This window comes from Molossus molossus, unplaced genomic scaffold (genome assembly GCF_014108415.1).
Source record: "Molossus molossus isolate mMolMol1 unplaced genomic scaffold, mMolMol1.p scaffold_m16_p_19, whole genome shotgun sequence".
Lineage (NCBI taxonomy): Eukaryota > Metazoa > Chordata > Mammalia > Chiroptera > Molossidae > Molossus > Molossus molossus.
In genome coordinates, this window is record NW_023425354.1 from 29,014,665 (window position 1) to 29,028,255 (window position 13,591).

A 13,591-nucleotide genomic window follows, 5' to 3' on the forward strand; every position below is an offset into this window, starting at 1 on the left:
TAGTCCTAGGCCATCAAGAGTTGAGCTTCATGTACCCTGACTCCTCCTGAAAGGAGAGGTAAGTGGGTTTGAGCTCAACTGTCATCAAGGGAAGTTGGTAAGAAGGTGTTTAGACCGAAGAATAGTCTCTTAAACCAGGACCACTACTACCTCTGACCACTCCTATGTTACCATGAGTAAGGTCAACAAGGGAATTAGTCTCCTAGCTCTGTTGAGATTTCCTGATACATTGCCAGTCCAGAAAGTGAGTCCCAAGTTGTTTATATGGCTAAAATTCCTGTTATCTCCAAAAGCTTTACTTTTTCCACCTGAGGAGATAATTGTGTTCCCTTCTCTTTCATGGTTTAGGACACTGAGAACTAATTTTCTTTTCCTTGTAGTATGGGTTGCATTCTTGCTAGTTATGATACAAATAGGCAGAGAACAGATAAAACCCATAAAAAAAGAGACAAAGCAAGAGTGGAGATAGATATCAGGAAATTATGAATGGGGTGAGCACTTATACAGAGTTAAACGGGTACACCAGAACAAGGAAATTAGGAAGAAGTTGCATTTTCAAAAACGTAATGATGAGGGTTGCCAGCTTGCTTTTGAATCCTCAAAGTTTATGTTCCCTTGCCTATGGGCTGTCACATGTTTATCCATGGAGAGCTCAAGATTGTTCCAATTCCTGGAATTCTGTGTTCCTGGTTACTGTGTTCATGACTTAAGAGTGTGAACTTCAACCTACTAGAGAATTTTGTTTCCACTTCATAGCAGTGGCTACCTTTTCAGTTTGGGGCCTAAAGGCTGAGGACCTAATTAACTGGACTCTTTTCTTTTCTTTTCTTTTCTTTTCTTTTCTTTTCTTTTCTTTTCTTTTCTTTTCTTTTCTTTTCTTTTCTTTTCTCTTCTTTCTTTCTCTCTTTCTTTCTTTCTTTCTTTCTCTCTTTCTCTCTTTCTTTCTCTCTTTCTCTTTCTTTTTCTTTCTCTTTCTTTCTTTTATTTCTTTCTTTCACACCCAAGGCCCTTTCTAACTAGAATCCATACAGTTTAGTATCTAAATTTCTTAGGCACTATCTTTTCCCAGACAGGCATCCATAAATGTATGGTAAGGTTAATGCCTCAAAAAGTCAACATTCTTGGTGCTGAACTGGGATTTCCATTGTTACTAAAGATTTCCCCATAGCTTGACTTTTTTAGATCATGAGTTACTTCTCTATTCACAACTTAGTCACCTAAGGGCTAGGTGGAGTGGAAGTTGAGCGTCTCTCAAGTAAATAGTCAACTATTCCAAGGCAGAGATGGAACTGCTAAGTCTTCTGGTTGTCCTGAGAGGCAAGGTGAACATTCCTGGACACTTGGATTAATTTTACTGTCCAGGTGTAGCATTTCTTAACAGCCTTAGGAATACTCAAGTTAGTTTACTCCAAGCTAGGGTTGAGACTGAGGGAAGTGTGATACCTGAAGGAATTACTAGTGATGGTCTACCACTCCTCACTATATGTAGCTGTCTCTCCATATCCTGCCCACCTACTTCTTTTCATTTACTATTTTTCTCTCTCCTCCCTACTCACTACCCAGCTCCCATGCTTCAGGCCTTACCAGAGGTATTGATTGCTTAACTTGACAGAGTATTTAGAGTGATTGCCACTTCACTCTAAATGTAATGAAGGGTAATGAGAGGCAGTTCCAAAGACAAATGTCTCTTCCGGATCCTCAACTTTTGGGGTGGAAGGTGAAGGAGAAAGCAAAATAACCATGCATTTTGATTGCGAAGAGCTGTTAAAGGAGCTTTTAATTTATGTTATGTGGGGTACAAGAGATTTTTTTTACTAGTCTGAGAAAGACGGAATCTCAAACTTCACTTCATCCTCTTTCCTCATATCCTGAGACTTGCTTTTGCTGATGACATTTCTAAGCTCAGTTGCAGAAGGTGTCTGTGGGAAGTAAAGTTGAGAAGAGGGCCCTGCTATCCAGGAGAATGCAAATGAGGGCTGCCTTGATGCCCTGGTGGGTTAATCACTAGGGTGCCAAAAATGCTTTGGCCACTGGGTTGTCTCATATCTGTATTTCAAAAAATTAGTAGTCCAAGGTTGAGAGAAAGAGACTGATAGGAAATTAGTCTTAAATACTCTCTACATGGTTAGTTGTCAGCAAAGCTTTCTCAATATACAGCCCTCAGCTGCCGTATACCTTTCTGGAATAAGAGGGGATAGCCATGATGTAAATTAACTTAGACATAGTTTCCCTAGGACCTAGAAGTAGATGGATTTCGGGATGTTTTGTTCTGCCATGGTTGTAAACTGAAGATAATGTTGATAGTTTAAAGGGCTGAAGGACATATTTTATCCAAGCCAAACAATCCCTGAGGAGGCAGCACGAAGTGTAACAGTCATGAAGAACAGAACTACAACACTGCCTAATGAGGGATACCCTTGATAAGGATCAGTTTGTAGATAGACAACCCTCCCCCCAAGGTTAATGCAATTTTTAATGCTTTTGGCTCTGGAGAAAAGAGACTGAATTCAAAGACAGAGAAAGCTTAGGAGGCTGATCCCTTTTATAAATTCAGGAACTTCTGAGTTTGGCCTTGTACCAGTATTTGCAATTTCTGTTTGGGGACCAGAGGTCTCATATAAAATGAAGCAATATGAGAAGGAGATGGAAAGAAGGGGGAAACTAGACCAGTCTCCTGGTCAAGCTGTAGAAAGAGACTTAGGATATAATTGCTTATGAAGAAAAGATAGGGATATAGGTAGAAGGAAAAATTACAGCTGAGCTAGTGCAAATTTGGGACTAATGCCCTAAAGTTTCACAATTCATTTCAGGGAGGCCCCATTAAAGCACCACTGTGAGCAACAGTAGTGTTACCTTTGTGGTTGGAGGTTGGGCCTAGAACCCTTAGTCTGGGGGATGTTATGGAGACATTTTCCCTAGGGAAGCTAGATTATATTAAGCAAATAACATAATAGGGATGTTTTGCTCAGCACTGCTATCTACGTAGTTCAAAAGAATAATTCTGGAATAAGGAGGGAATGATATGGATGCATCACATTGTATTTGGGGGGTTTTAAAACTCCTGCAAGTGGTTTTGTGTATTTTAGGTCAACCTGGAAACTAGTATTATTCCTCTCCCCTTCATTTTAGATCCAAGTGAAGGTAGTGCATAAAAGAGCAAACTAATCAGAATGTTAGAGTTACAAAAGAACATTAGTTTGTTTAGTTCAGTGCCATCTTTAGCCAGTGAACAAAACAGGCACAGAAAAGAGAAACCTAATGTATTGGGAGGAAGAAGGGAAAGCCAACAGGACTTACATTGTCAGGAAACTATGTTAGGTACTGTGCTAAGAGCTTTGCTTTTATTACTTTGATTCTTAAGCACCCGAGGCTAAGGGATGGAAAGATTAAAAGGCAAATTTATCTTATTATCCTGAGCATATGTAGGAGAAAAAAGGGAGTGGCAGATCACTTTTTCCTGTGTAACCACATGGAGCTTAACTAGAGGAAGTGAAGAGTCAGGTTTGAAAGTGAGGTTAATTTAAGGAAGCACTCACTGAATAGTTGAAAGAGACTCTTGAATAACTTCTCTATTCCTAGAGACCTTTGCAAAAAATGTGATGGTCAGAAGTAGGCTAGAGGCAGGGCTGGTAGGAAACAAGATTACTATTGGCTCTTGGATTGATTTACATTCTAGAAAATTAGGTCATGACCTGAGAATATAGGATTAATTTTAGAAATAGGGAACAAAATGGGGCTTCTCATCCTAAGGGGTCTTCAAAGAAAATGGTGTCTATGTAGTATGAATCAAGGAGATAACCAAATTCATTTGGTGGTTGTGCTTTTTTGTTTGTTTTGCAATACACTTTGAAGTCATGAGATAATTTGTAATTTTGGAAAGACTCAGTGCCAAATTCAGTATTGGTAGGAGCAGATGACAGCCTGAAAATTGACATTGAGAATAAGATTGTATTCCTTATAGTTGTTTATATATACCCCAAGAATTATATACCATGAGGGCTGTTTCAATGGGAAGTAGTAATATCAGCAGGTGAGTCATGTCCTAAGTAGAAGGCAACTTCTGGGGGGCGGGGAGGTTAGGGAAGGGGGCCCCACCTTTAGGAAGCTTCTGGGTCTAGTGTGAGATAAGTCTCATACCTGAGTGGGAAGTGGGGAATTGGTATTAAGTCAGATTATAAAATAAATTAGTAACAGGGAGCCAAAGTAAAGGAATAATCAGGAAAAAATTGAGTTAACCAGAAAAGATTCTTTGAAGGTAATAAAGATAGCATGGAACAGAAGAGAAGAATGTGATTCGAGGGGAAAAATTAATGGAAGAAGTTTTATGTGTGTTTTGTGCAGAGGGCTGTGAATGGACTAGTCAGGGTGGTACGGGAAAGGAATATTAGGAAATGAAGTCAGAGGAACAATCTTGTTGGCTGAATGAGGAATTTAAATTTGGTTTGGTAAGCAGTAACAGCAGAGCATGATGAGATGAATATGATGTTGAAGACTTTTGCAGCTGTATTGGGTGAAGGAAGCAGGAAAGCTTGCCTAGAATATAATTTTTCTGGTTCAGTTGTGAAGCCCTGAGGGCCTGCACTAGAGTAAGGCTGGAATGAGAAGAAAGGAAGTTGGGTCCATAGGAATTAGCAAGGCTTGATGATAGTTTGGATGTGAGGGGAGGCGTAAAAGATAGCCTGAAGATGATGACCCCAGTACATATTTATGCTGTTGATGATGAGAGCTTGGAAAGTGGTAGCTGCTTTGTTTTTAAGAAGTAGGAAGTGTTTACTTTATTAACCACTTGATGGGATGTGTCTGTGTTCAGTATTGCAGAGTCTAGGAGGGGGCTCTCTCCCTGGAAAATAGTTGTGTGTGTGATGTCTGCCTAGAGGATCACCTGCACTCTTCCCTTTTTAGGTTGGAAACGAGGTAAAAGAGAGTTGCTGGGATGTGCCTATAGACTTGAAGAGTGCTGCCCCACTCTGCATCTGGGAAAGAAAATGCAGTTGTTGTTTTCCAGTTTCTTCCCCTTTAATGCTCTGAAAATGGGATATGACTAGCCTGTGGCAGCATGTGCCTGTGGATGCACAATTCTCTGGCTTGATTCTTGGAAGGCCTTTTCCTGCCCCTCCCTGGGGGTCATTTGTATCTCTGGTTCCTGCTCCCAGAGCCATAAAGTGAGAGCCCCCATTTATTAATTGGGTTGGGACTGGGGAGGGGGTCGGCGGGGGACTCTTTAGTAAGGCAGGCGGGGGTCTTCCCGAATGAGCCCATTAGCCAGCCCCAATGGCAGCTGAAACGGGGCTGTAGCCAAGTACTCTCCGTTTCAAAAACCCTCCATCGCCTGCAGCAGATCAGAACAAGGCCTGCGGGAGCCCTTAGCTTCTGATTGCAGCTGTGAGGAAGGACAAAACAATTTATAGGAAGCCAAGTAGCTCCTGTCTCACTGTCTCTTCCTTTCTGACTTTGGGGAGGGGGAAGACTGGGATGTGGTGTTTCCTCCCACTATAGCTTCTTACAAGGCATATATAGGCCTAGAGTAGGAGAGAACAGGAGTTGAGTCTGCATTGATTGGACATTTATGTCAATCCTCTGCATGTGTTTACACACGTCCACACAAAGTTGTATTGGATAAGCAGCCACTACTTATATGGGGCTGTCTAGCACAAAGCCAAATGTGTGCTCAGACTCTTAAATAGTTTTGGGTGTGTTTTGTGAGGGGGGCACACTCATCATACTCTTTCCTGCCCATTATACATGCCTTGTCTCACATCTGCTTTGTCAAGATTCATGGTTAGAGTTAGATCACTGTCTTAATATCTTTTCTTCATAATAGAAGGAGTTTCGCACTTAAATGAAGACCTCAAAACTCACTTGTTTGTCCCTTAGTTAAGCCAGCATGAGAGACAGGCATCTATAGGGAAGCTTATTACTGCATTGGCCCAGAGAGAAGGTGCTAACAGCAGGAATGTCTCACTTCATGATGGAAAGACACTTGTATCTTCTCCTTTATAGAATTATAAATGGCTAGAGCTGGAAAGGGACCCTAGAGATCACCTAATCCAACCTCTCAGTTTACAGAGTAGGAAACTGAGGTATAGGGAAGGGAAGTGCCTTGCTCACAGGTTCATAGTGAGGTAGTTAGTGGCAGCCAGCCAAGATTAGAATTCAAGAGACCAGAATGTTAACTAGAATCTTAATCTGGGTATAGAGCCCCCAAACTTTAAGATCCACCAACTCCTGAGGTCCGTGAGCTTCCTTAGGAAAGGAAGGTAGGTAGGGCTGTGAGATTTTGAGGGGGGAGGGACAGATTGAGAGGGAAAGGTAAATATGAAAATTACCTTTAATTAGTAAAAAACTAGTAGAAAAACTAAGAAGAAGCTTGATATATTTTTACCTCAAAAACCAACTTTTCAATGACATGCAAATTATACAAGTGTAATTTTTATTTAGAGTCAAGGGTTCTGGTTTATTGGGAAGCAAGTAGCAGCCACGGCCAAAGATCATAATGCTGTCAGAGACCCCAAAGTTCAAATTTTGCCACCATCGCTGGGGGTTGGATAGCCATGAAAAGGTCCTCAGAGACAATGTGAGGAATTTACTCTAAATCTCAATTAGGCTTCTTTGCATTACAGTGCAGCTGTATTAAAAAGCAAAATTAGATGGAAGGGGGAAACAACACATCTCACCTGCTGGGAAACTAAGGGGCGTCTCTGAATGAGAGAAGGAGGGATTATAGAATTGAGTAAAATGGGATAATTTCTGATATTGAAGGGAAATTAGGGGTGGGGAACTCTACTCCTCTCTCATTTTTCCTTTTGTAGTTTTGAGTTGTTGATTTTCTCCTTTGATGGGGCAGAAGGAAGATGGTGTGGTGCTCCACAGTACTTAAACCCTAAAGAGTGTGCTCAGTGGGCTGACAGGCACAGCAGGTTCTAAAGTCATCTTACTCTGGTGTTGAGACTCCCTTCCCTCTTTGGACCTCCCCAGGTGTATCTACAAGTCCCTTCCAGTGCTCATGCACATGAGTCTGTGAGCCACTAATGATCAGAGAGGGGAGTGTGGAAGAGTCCCTAAGCGGGAAGCAGAATCTTAGAGGGAGAAAGGCACCACTTGGTTGCTTAGAGATAGAGTTATGGATCCAGGTCAGAGGGGCAACGGGTCTGCAAAATGAACATTGCTGATGACAAAGAAATAGATCCTAGTACAAAGCCTTTACATTTCTCCATCACACCCTAACTGACAGCATAGGAGGAATGTGGAGTTGGTCCCCGTGCAAATTTCTCTTTACCTAGGGCAGCAATTTTCAACCAGTGTGCTAGAGGCTCACTATTGTGCTGCAAGAATTTTTAAAACATGCAGTACCTGACTAGTCAAGGGCACTAACCTCTTTCCCCTTAGATTGTCAAATTAAAAAAAAAAAATGACAACAGCCAACACAACAGAAAGTCTGGTGTGAATGAATCAAAAGTATACCTTTTTAAAATTTGCTCAGATTGGCAAAAAAATATATTTTTGGTGTGCCACAGAATTTTAGCAATTACTTTGTGTCCCATGAGATGAAAAGGCTTAAAAATCAGTTACCTAGGGAATGTATGATAGATCTATGTGCTCAAATTCCATCATGTCTGCTGTCCTGCAAACATCTTTTCTGTCTCACAGAACTTCTTTTTTCATTGCCTCCGAGCCCTTGAAGAAGCTGTTTTGGACAAGAGAGCCTTGAGTTCAAGCTGGTGATCTGATCTAAAACTAAATGGTCTTTTTCAGTCACCTTCTTGTATTAACTTTGCTTTCACCTTGAATCTTCGTTGCCCTTTATAATTCTGAGTTTCACCACTTCTGTTTCTCTTCAATTCTTACCTCTTAAGTATAGGAACCGTGGTTTTTACTTTTTCAGACTGAGAACTAATTCCCTAGAGGTAGGACTCTTGGAACAGATAAAACTCTCTTTAGGGGCATACTTAAGGCTCATGAATCCTTTTGGGCTTCATGTTCAGGTTGGAGGGAATTGGAAGAATGGTGACCATCACCATCACTGTTACCTACCAAGGCCATGCTCCTGGGTAAAAGATCAAAGACTTTCTTTGCTGTCTAGTCCCTTGTCTCATGTCTATTATAACCTGTTATTATTATCATTATTTTTTACAGGTGGCAGTAGCAGCAGGAGGGATGGCCCCTGAGGAATTTGGTGATGTCCATCAGTCACCTGATATACGGAGCCCTAGCAAATTCAGTGTCTTTCCCAGACTCAAGCCAGGTAGGGACCTAATGTCAATCAGAGGCCACAGGCCTACTTTTGTAAGGGTCTCTGTCTGTCTCTCTGACACACACACACACACACACACACACACACACACACTTTTTCTTATTTCCAAAGATCTCCAAAGGTTTTTCCTTAACTTTTTATTTGACCCTATTATGGTATCTTACCTTCTGATTAACAATTTCTCCCTCCTGGCTAGAGTGGGTAACCCCCTTTATTAGCATCAGCAATCATTTCATTCCCTTTCCTTCCTCTTGGCCAGCTGTGCTAATGGATATTCCTCTATGGTGGGAAGCTGATGTTGGTACTCTCAGCCTCACCTCTGCAACACCTGCCCCACTCACCCATCACCTCACACACACAGATAACTCTTCTTCCCAAGAAGCTATTTTCTCTCTCTTTATTCTAAGTCAGGATAGAGCAGTGCTGTTTCTTCTTACTACTTCTCATCAGCTTCTCCGCCTCCTTTCCAGGTTAGATGGAAGATCCACCTATCCAAATACTTTGCTAGACACCAGAAGTAGAGGCCTACAGGCTGCTTCTCTCCATCCTCAATGCCCAGAACTGGGCAGGTCACCTGCCTCCTGTACTCACCTCCACCCTTGTTGCTGCCACGTAGGTGAGTTCCTCTTCCTGACCACCAAATCCAAGTAGGATCATGTTTCTCTCTGAGAGTATTTCTGTCTGTTATTAAATATCTTCAATGAGAGGAAGGCCTTAGTGACTCAGTTCTCTGCCTTCGTGACTTCTAGCCCTAATCTCTAGTGAGAACTTCCTGATGTTAAATTTCCATTCCCTTTTCTGTAGTTCAGAACCCTTTCCCCCATTTAGTAGGTGTGGGAAGAAGTGACCAGTAAACAGATGGTATTTGACACGGGAGGTATTTGAGTCTGTCCCTATTCATTCCCACACCTCACCAGGGAGTGGAGAATGGATTGCTGTAGGGCAGAACCCACCACTAGGTGATACTCTGTTTTGAGCTCAGGTGGCAGCTCTTGTCTGGCGCCTGTAGAGAGTTGGCAGGGGTGCCAGAGCCTCTCCTGCCATTGGAGGTGACATCAGCTTACCCTTTTGATCTAAGGCCTCCTCTCTCAGCAGTGCCTCTTTCATGCTTACAATCCAGACAGTATGAGCAGTGGTCTAACATAAGTGCCAGCTCTGGGTAAGGTGCTCACTCCCCTGATAGGTACTTACCTTGAGTTGTAGTTCAGATGGGATGGATGGAGGACAGGGCAGGCGTTAGAAGGCAGGAAATGCCCCTAGAAGTGGTCAAGCAGTAAGTATGCATGGGGTGCCTTGATGGCACTGAGAGCACCAATATTTATAACCCTGCCCACCTGTCTGTCAACCTGGCTGATGCTCCAAAGCTGCTGGGCCACTTGGGCAGCTGCAATCTTGGTTTCTGCCACACGAGGGTGCTGCTGACCAATTAAAACTCCTGCCCCATAGCAGATAGGGTTAGGGCAACAGGGGCACCCTTTCCCCAAAACAGAGGTCAGAAAGACCCCAAAAGACCCTGAGACTGGGGTCTAAGAAACCAAAAAAATTATAAGTACCACTTCTTCTTTATTAAAAATGGCCCGAGACCCTGAACACTGCCCTAGTGGCCTGATATCTCAGTGTGTTCCCAGCTGAGCTTGGGAAGCCCCCTGGCTCTAGGCGCTGAACACCTTGCACAGGTACTTTTCTCCTTCAAGGTGTAGCAGCCTCCAGCTGTCCGCTCTACTGTCTCCCTGCCTCTAAGACAGTCACTTTTTAACCCAGAGGGTGGGGATACCTGTGCTTTTCAGAGAAAAAATCTCCTACAGTTGTTTTAAGAGAAGCATCTTTGTTAGTGAGAGAGTGTTGGAGAGAGGACTGAGAGGACAAAGAGTGGAAAGTTCAGCGTTCTGTAGCCCCTGTGCAAACCTGCAGAACTCAAGATGGTCTAGTAGAAGTTTGCAGCCTGAATAATTTGGAGGATACCCCAGGACACCCTAGAGCTCTGAACCAAAAAAGGTGTCAGAAAGCAGGATGGGAAGGGAGGCAGTTTTAGCCCATGAGCCTTATACTGACCTCACACTGTGTAATGGCTCTGCTAGGGATTCAAGTGGCCATGGGTCCCTTATGGGATGAGGTACCCCACAAATTGATCCTCAGTCTCCATGAAGCCCTTCCAGGCTGAATAGGCTAAGGGGGATGACAGAGGTTCTCCTCCTCCCTCCTACCCCCATGCCCAAGAGCCCCTCCCCAGGAGGACAGCTTGATTAAACAGTCGGTGCTGCTGGAATTACTGCACAGCTGGCGCTCCCCCCAGCACCCCGAGCAGAGCAGCAGCGCAGATTAAAATCTCCAATTAGCGTTAAAGTGAAGTGAGGAGGTACTGAGGCTGCCAAGGAGGCCAGGCGGGGGCCCTGGGTCTGCAAACCACCCCCATTTCTGCCTGGATTCCGAGTGCCCCCTTTGTCATCCCTTCATTCCTAGCTCTTCTCCCAACAGCTCTCAGTGCCCATTAGCTTGCATTGCCTGGGGCCAGAGGACTTTACCACGGGTGGTTGGCGCAGGGGCAGGTGCTGACAAAATGCTGGGGACATAGTAAGTGTGGAGGAGAACAAGAGTTATCAGTGCTCAGCAAGGGAGATATCCTACTCACAGCCTGCCAGGCAGCCAGGTCAATGTGACTTCACACTACTGCTGTTTCTTTTTGCCTAGAGAAAGGGGAAACAGAACAAGTCTTTCCAGACACTCTTACCTATAAGGTTCTGGGGGTTATAGTACCAACACAAGTGTTCATCCTTGTATATTTTATCCCATCTGACCCATTTGCTCCCACCCAAATTATGGCTTCTTCCTCCTTTCCTCCCTCCATTCTTTTCTCAGTTTTCCTGTGGGCAGGGGTAGGCACAGCCTGGCTTGGGAACATTGCCATGCCCTGCCACCTGGGTCCCAGCCGCCTCATCTTTATCTTCTTTGCCGTGTAAGGAAGAGCAGAGATATGCCAAGAATGGAGGCCTCAGACTCTCCCAACCCCTGAACCTCTCACCTCCACCTAAGGGTCCTCTCTCATGTACACGTCTGCCCTTCATCCACCAAGCCCAGAAAGTTGACAGCACAGCTAGCCATGCCCTTTGACTTCTCTCTGCCCCTTTAAGGGAAATGGAAGTGGGTACCCAGCTGACTAAACCTACTCACACCTCCAGAAATTAGACACCAGGGCACAGTGCCACCCTCCCAGGCTGGCACATGCTACCCTGGCAGAGATTCAAATAGCAGCCCCCTACACACCACCATACCCCACCCCTATGTCTTCCTCTTCTCTCTCCCTCATTCTTCCTCTCTCTCTCTCTCTGTCTTTTTTTTTTTTTTTTTTCTCAGCTCAAAGCACAGCTGAGCCTTAAGGGGGGCAGGGGGACCAAGCTGGGGCAAGGGGGGTGGAAAGCTCCAATAGCACGTTTTCACCTGCCATTTAATTGGATGTATTTTTAATTAATGGGACCTCAGGGACCAACATGAGACAATCTGATCTCTGAATAGGGACAGGGGAGGGATTGGGTAAAGGAGGAGGATTGGGCCACTGGGTGCGGTTACCGGGAACCCAGGCCCATCAATCACTGGCCACTTTGCGTTCTGGCATGGAGAATAGTGAGGTGGAGGAAGAGGGGAGACACTGAGGAGAGGTGCCAGGATTACCCCCAACTGCCAGGAGCTTCAAAAAGGATGGAACTCTACCGGTTGACTCAGGTCTGGGGCCCAAAATTGCAGCCAGAATATTAGGTAAGGCTGTTTTCTTGCTCCTAGGGTTTTGTCCAGTTGGGCTTGTCCCAGTGAGTGCTATAACATGAAGTGAAAGGAAGGTGGGGACAGAGCTTTGAAGAGAGAGGACAAGAGCTAGGGGGACCACAGAACCAGACACTGGTGAGAGAGAGGAGGAGGGCAGGGTTCAGAGATATTTCTGTACATTAGACATAAAATAAGTGCCATGGAGACCACATGTAGAACAGCATGCAAATGAGGCCTGGTGCCTTTGGGGTATGAATCAGAACCTTACTGTTGCAAGGAAGAGAACCTGGATCTCATCTTGCTGAACTCTTCATTTTATAGATGTGGAAACGGAACCCAGAGATGGGTAATCAGGTGAATCCTGTCCTGGTGTTGCTTTGTATTCCTGGATTTGGAGAGTTCCTGGGAACACAGGGAAAGGTAGGTAGGTAGAGTGTGGGGAGGAAAATCAAGGAAAGAATGTTGGTAGGACATTATTCTGTACTGCTTGGAGTCTCTTGTCTCTGGCCCATGAGTCTTGGAAGCAACTCAGGGGAGTCAGGCAGGTGCACTACTTGGGGACATTTCCTTTATGCAGCCTATTCCAAAGATTGTCTCATGCATTCCCTTGCTTCCAGGCAGACAGATCCCACCGTGTAATGGCTCTGCTAGGGATTCATGGGATTTTACCATATTTTATAAGGTCCACAGAGAAAGAAATGCACCAACTACCCCAGTTCCTTAACCTAGAAATAAATCCCCCAGCACTAACTAAATATTGAGCTTTTTTTGAGATTTTATCACAAGTTTCCTTGATGCAATATAAGCTGCTAGAGAGAATTAAAGAGTGGTCTTATACCTTTTGTGCATGTCTAAGCTGAGAACAGAGATAGAAACGAAACTCCAGGCTCTGAAGGCTGAGTCAGAAATGCCCCTGTATTCATGTGGTTCCACGGCTCCAGAGCTCTCAGTTGGGCCCCATCTGGTTCTGTGTGGTGTTGGCGCACACTGGAGAGAAGGGTACATTTCCTGCTGTCTCCATCCCCACCCCCTGCTTCCTTCACTGTTCAGACACTAAGGTTAAGCAGGGAGAGAAGGAAGGAGAAGAGAGATTTTCCCGCCAGGTTACCAACGGTAGCATTTCCTGGCATTTTCCTTCAAAAAATTTAACCTTGTTTGTTCTGTGCTTCATGAGACTAAGTTGGGGTTAGGGAGAGCATGGGCAGAGAACTTGGAAAGCAGTGTTGGTAGAAACTTTGTCACACTCTCCGAGCTCCCAACACCTTTCGCCCACTCCCAGAATTATCTTCACCTCTGTCTTAGTACCCCATCTTATATCTTCAAAGGCCCTGGTAAGAGCAGGATGTGCATCTAAGTGTCCCCAGCCTCACCCTGCCCTGTCCTAGACGCTTGGGGTCATCTTGGCTGTCTTGATTCTCTGCCTTCTCTACTGCCAACAAGATAAGAAGGGCCCTCTCACATCCCCCTTAACAGTCTGGAAAGAATCCTTCTAGCTCCCCCACTACTTCTGAGGGCCTGCATGGGTGGGGGTAGGGTAGGAGAGCTGTGCTAGGGAGTTGAAAAGGAAGGAAGTTTCTCTTGTCA

At 44.5% G+C, this 13,591-nt stretch overlaps 1 protein-coding gene across 5 annotated transcripts in view; it reads left to right on the forward strand.

Annotated features, from left to right (window-relative positions):
* CDK12 (cyclin dependent kinase 12) overlaps positions 1 to 13,591 on the forward strand; it is a 93,516-nt gene that overhangs the window by 52,021 nt on the left and 27,904 nt on the right. For 3 of the 5 annotated variants that reach the window (XR_004960277.1, XR_004960275.1, XR_004960276.1), the window contains exons 14-16: positions 8,134 to 8,242; positions 8,722 to 8,867; positions 12,329 to 12,427. The gene's annotated coding sequence lies outside the window, so the exon portion shown is untranslated. Of the gene's footprint in view, positions 1 to 8,133; positions 8,243 to 8,721; positions 8,868 to 12,328; positions 12,428 to 13,591 lie in introns of those variants that run through there. The other 2 variants (XR_004960278.1, XR_004960274.1) reach the window with 2 other exon arrangements.